The 6000-nt window shown below is 40.0% G+C and overlaps 1 pseudogene; it reads right to left on the bottom strand.

Moving 5' to 3' along the window:
• Positions 1 to 632: 632 nt before the first annotated feature.
• Positions 633 to 3076, bottom strand: LOC120293516 (annotated as a pseudogene).
• Positions 3077 to 6000: the final 2924 nt, after the last annotated feature.

Genomic DNA, 6000 nt, shown 5'->3' with positions numbered 1-6000 from the left:
CTCATACAGTTCTCTGATACTTTTGCCTCCATGAGTAGAATCAGGCTCTGCTTCAGGTTCTTTGGAATTGTGGGAGAATCCATCCAATACATGTGTATCTAATATAATTTAACTCAAAACTGATCAAATAAAAATAGCATGAGCGAACTCAGAAACTGACTATGCAAGTACCAGTATGCCCAGGAATTCTGTCAAGTCCTCTACTCTTCATGTGTGTGAGACACATGCATGCCCAAGGACAAGCAAATGACACGTAAAGATAATATCTTCCAGATTCAGCAGGGAATGGAGAATCTAAATCTTGAGAAACCAATTTGAAAGAAGCTGAACGTACTGAAAGAAAGGAACTAGATCCTGAGACGCTGTCAATTGATGAACATGCCCTTCTAATGGTGAAAGATGAACTGGAAGAAAGTTATGCTAAGTGCCATATCATGCATAGATTTAAACAGTATATCAAGTGAAAGGCAAACTCACAAAAACTTATCCAAAGTGAAAAAGATTGATCAGTAATCACTGGATTAGAATAGTCACACTGCCTCTTTTCTGACCTAAACACGGAGGTCTAATCTGTCACTGAAATAATAGGCATATAAGAAATTCCAGCTTCCCAGAGGTCTAATTTTCAAATTTTCTTTGAATTATTTTCAATAAAATCAGACTTAGATCATATTCGAATCCATAACCAAATCTATACAACATCAAATAATAAAATGTACAAAAATCTCAATATTCTCACCAGGCCATCTCTGCACTTTCTGTTGATCTGCTTTAGCAATTATGTTGATCCATCAACTAAGTTGGGAGTGGCAGCATTTCCTTCACGGATCCTTTTGGTTAGATCTGAAAGTAGAGCATATTTGTTGCTTTCGTAACAAGCAGTCATAAATGCAGCTAATGTTACACGATCCACTCTGGTTTCCTTGTCAGTTAATTTATGGAAGAACAGTGCCGCCATTCCCACTTTTTTCTCACTGCAAAGCTTCCTCACTAATGTATTCACAGTTCGGATCCAGAGTTTATTTTCTAATCTCTCCAAAATTAGCAATGCATTAGCAGATTCATTTTTTTTGCAGTATTCATAGGCCAACGTCAGTCGAGTAACCTCACATGGGGTAAGTCCCTTGTCTAGCATCGAGTCATATAGTCGACGAGCCTCCTTCAACCTGGACTCTTTGCAAAGTCCGCTGATCAAAGCACAGTAAGTGATACTGTCAGGAAGACATCCATGGTCACTCATCCTGTGGAAATATTTTATTGCTAAGTTGGCATTCCCATCCCGACAGAATCCACCAATCATTGATGTGTAGGTTTTTTTGGTAGGAACTAACCCGAGCCTGATTGCTTCTTCAAAAATCTTTTCGCTTTCTTTCATTCTCTTTTGCTTACATAAGGCAGAAATCATTATGGTGTATGTGTGTATATCAGGTTGCACAGCAAGTTTAATCATCCTGCTCAGAAGTGCTAGGGCTTGCTCAATGCTGGCCCTCTTGCACTGCTCGTTTATGAGTTGTGTATATCAGGTTGCACAGCAAGTTTAATCATCCTGCTCAGAAGTGCTAGGGCTTGCTCAATGCTGGCCCTCTTGCACTGCTCATTTATGAGTATACTATATGTGAACAGATCAGCTTCCAGTCCACTTCGGAAACATTTTTTCAGCATTTTACAAGCCTCTTCAAACCTACCCCTCTTACAAAGACCATCAATAAGCGCATTGTACGTACAGGTGTTAGGACTGAAGCTCGCATCTGTCATTATGCCCATCAACTCATATGCTCTTTCGAAATTCCCACCTTTACAATGGCCATCAATGAGAGTCGTGTACGTATTGGTGTTAGGAATCAATCCTTGTTCTTGCATTCTGCCGAATAACATCTCTGCACGGTTCATCTTGTTTTCTCTGCAATAGCCACTAATCATGGCAGTGTACGTAAGCATGTTTGGTTTGTAATTTTCACTCCGGACTAGCTTAAGGAAGAGTCTAAATGCCTTATCACTCCAACCCTACTTGCAGAGACCATCAATTAATGCCGTATGAGTATACACATTTGGCTTCCAACCCTTTCTAACCATTTCCTCCAGGCGCTCAAAGCCTTGCTTGATGCTGCCTTTCTTGCATAACCCATTGATCAGTGAGGTATAATTTAACACATTCAGTGCCAAACCCATATCAGCCATCTTCCGAAAATACCAGATAGCTCGAGTCACAAACCCCTTCTCACAAAACGAATTGGTGATCAAGGTAAGAGTAGCATTATCAATAACGAAATCTCTATCGATCAGTTTTCTCAACCAAGCGTCTGCCTCCAGAATACTCCCCATTCGACAGTAAGCAACGACCATCAGCTTGTAACTATTAGGATCAGGACAAACCCCTCTCTCAGACAAATAATCAAGCACGTTCTGTGCATAGTCAAGAAAACCCCTTCCAATGGCGACCTCCATGACGAAATTCATCAACCGGGTAGTGGGCACCAGACCCTGATTCTTCATTTCAAGCGCCATATCAATAGCCTCCTTCAACCTCCCAATCTCAGCAAAGCTTTTGACCATACACTGCATCACTTCGTTGGCCCTCTCCGAGTTACCATTCCCGATCAACGACGCGGCACAGACTATATAAAGCCGCATAAAGTGACGAAATTTATCATACCCAATAGCCCAGTAGAAGAAACTCAACGCCACCATCGAGCCGGCCTCATTGGCCAGGGAGGCGACGACGGTTATGGCCTGTTCAGGAGTCAAAGTTTCACAATTTACGTTCAAACAGAGGCGCGGAGGCGATGCTCTCGCGTGGGCACGCTTGTAGTAAGCATCGCACACCATCGAGCAGATCGATGCGACGATAGAATGAGGCTGGCAGGACGGTGAAGAGTCGGGTTGCGGTGAAGGGTAGTTACCGGAGGAGGAGTGACAGAGTGGCTGGAGAGTGGGTCGGGGGTGAAGGAGGGAGCAGGCGTTTGAAGTCGGCGAGAGTGTCTGCGAGAGTCGCCGAGGTCGGAGAAAGTTGAGGGAAACCATGAAAAGATTCAACGATGGACGAGAGAGGATTTGGCGATGGCGGTCTTGAGTTGCAGAAGAAGAAGAAGAAGAAGAAGATGAAGATGAGAGAATCGGTTCGACTTAAATAAATAAAGGTTTTGATGAACTTATGATGTTTGCCTCTGAAGAAAAATGGTGGTTTTGCTTGTTGCCATGTTACTCTGAATTCGGGAAAATTCTCGAAAAGAGTTATAAATCTACTGTATGTACGATGGCCAAATTCAGTCTTAAAGCAATTTTGCCAATTTACCAATGTTTTCTGTCACTCCAACAATTTTGATCGAAAGGACTATGTTAGCAAATTATTAAAAATAATAATAATAAATTAAATTAATAAAATTAAAATATTTAAGATTAAATTAATCGTCATATAATAAATTATAACTTTTTAATAATTCTGTTATCTGAATTTTCCAGCACATATGAGTTGTAAATTAATTACATACGATAACTAGCAAAGCCTATTGTGAAGGATGGGAGGACAAAAGGTTCTAAATTTGAAACAATTTTAGTTTTGGGCCAAAGACTTGATCATATATTCTAATGATTGATAAAATTGTTAACCCTTTGTTATCAAATAACAGTTTTAATTCATCTCTATTTACCAAGTTAAATCCCTCCATTCTATCATTGGGCTCAAATGATTCGTCAAAATACCTTAAAATTATATGATGAATTCACTTGGATGAACCACAAGAGTCTTCCATCCATTGTCGATAATTTGAATAGTATTGTGACCTTAAATCTAGATTTTACCATGGCAATCTACTACAGACATTATAACTTCCAATACGTTAACAATTTTTGTAAACTCAATAATCAATGCTTCGAAAATGTTACATATCATTGAATGACATTGGTGTTAAGTGGAACAAAAATCACAAATTTAAATCCAAACCTTTTCTTCATTAGTGTCGCCACTAGATCAAATTGCATTAAAAAAAAAAAAACACTAGCCAAAAAATCAATAAAGCACTTAAATTTTTTTCCAATAAAAATGAAAATCACAATTCTGGAGTTCCAACTGTCGACCACCTGCCGTTTAACTGTCTTTCAAATTCCACCGCCATTTTCTCACTATAAAAGCACTCCTTGCCCGACTTTCTTCACATCCCTCTCTCACTCCATCTCAATCGATCGCTCTCTCCTCCCGCAACGCTCTCCCACGCTCTCATCTCGCTCTTTCGGTCCTCTCTCGCCGTCATCCCGAAGCAAGACTCCCCCCCTAAGTCTTGACTCACTCGTTTCAGATTGGTGTTGGAATTGGTGTGGCTTTATCCTTCTCCTTGTAGTTCTCTTTGACTCCGGACGTTCTGATCCCTTCCGATTTTTTCATAACATTTTCTTTTTCTGGGTATTCATCGTCAATTCCTTGGCTGTTGTTGATTGGGGCCAAAAGAATCGAGTTCCGGTTCATGTTTATCGTCACCATCTCGCAACGAGGCCAAGATCATGATGTGGCCATGCTTTATGAAGTCAGCCGTTTCCTTCTGTATCGTATTTTCTCTCTTGTTCAATGAACTCCGAAATATTGTGTAGACATGGCATTTCTCACTGAATATTTCTTGTTGATATCTTCTCGGTCCAGACTTTGTTCAAGTGAACATCTTTTATGGGAGACTCTTGGCAATGCCACTTTCTTGATGCTGGTGAGGAAACATCGGGATACTTTTCTTTTTCCTTCACCTGCTCAAATTTTGGTCTCCTTTTGCCTCAAGTAAATTTTTGCATGTCAATCTGATTCTTACAGGCAAAATCAGAAAGTTTGTGGAATGGTACACTTATCTGTTGATGACTGCATCAAGAGGGCCTTATTGTATGTTCTTGCTGCTGGGCATTCACTGACGATGCTATTGAAAATGCGTAAGGCCTTGACCTTGTCCTCTTAATTCTCTCCCACTCCAGTAATGTTGAAATCCCTACCAATGGCTTCGTAGTTTTTATTTTCTTTTATGGGTATTAATCGTCAATTTGATGGCTATTGATAATTGGGGCCAAAAGAATTAAGTTTCGGTTCAAGTTTATCGTCATCATCTGGCAACAAGCACAAGATCATTGATAAGGCCATGCTTTCTGTAATCATCTTTTTGCCTTAGTATTGTATTTTCAGTCTTGTTAAATGAACTCTGAAATATTTTGTGAACGTGGCATTTTTCACAAAATATTTCTTGTTCATATCTTTTCGGTCCAGACTTCATTCAAGTGATCTTTCATGGGAGATTCTTGGCAATGCCACTTTCTTGATGCTGGCGAGGAAACACTCTGATACTTTTCTCGTTTCATCCCCTTTTGCCTTGAGTCATTTTTTGCGTGTTGATCTGATTCTTGTAGGTAGAATCGAAAAGTTTGTGGAAGTGGTCAACAGTTCTTCGTTGATGACCATATCAAGTTGGCCTTATTTCATGTTCTTGCTGCTGGGCATTCACTGACTATGCTGTTAAAATTGTCGTCAGTGAAATCATAGACGTAGGCAAATGATATGCCTTGTTCCTGGTAATTCTCTTATTCTCATAGAAGATATATATTTTATTTTGGATTGGAGGGAGAACTTATTTTAACTGCTGAATTCCCTTGCTCATTATGGATTTCTCCGGATCTCAGCATATGAGGCTTGAAACGTGTGCAAATGGAACGATTACGAGAACAGCAACTATTGGGGGAAGAACGCCAGTCATAAATCATAGAAATGTTTAATCTTCTCACGCCTTTTGAGTCCTGCAAGTCTCGCTTGGGGAAATATCCCAGAAACAGGTACAATGTCCTCTGCAGGTAGAATCCTCTTTTACATCTTATTAATTAAAAATTAATTAATTTGTCACAGGCTGCCCGCATCTGCATGTAGATGAATGTTTGGAGTGAGCCCCGGTATTTGGGATTCCTGAACAGTTGTTATCTAATAATGTGGGACAAGCACGTTATATTGCTGTTTCAAACTGCTGATGGGATCAGATAAGCATT

The sequence above is a fragment of the Eucalyptus grandis genome, chromosome 5 (genome assembly GCF_016545825.1).
Source record: "Eucalyptus grandis isolate ANBG69807.140 chromosome 5, ASM1654582v1, whole genome shotgun sequence".
NCBI lineage: Eukaryota > Viridiplantae > Streptophyta > Magnoliopsida > Myrtales > Myrtaceae > Eucalyptus > Eucalyptus grandis.
The sequence above is the reverse complement of the archived record's forward strand: the minus strand, read 5'-3'. Positions and strand labels throughout refer to the sequence as shown.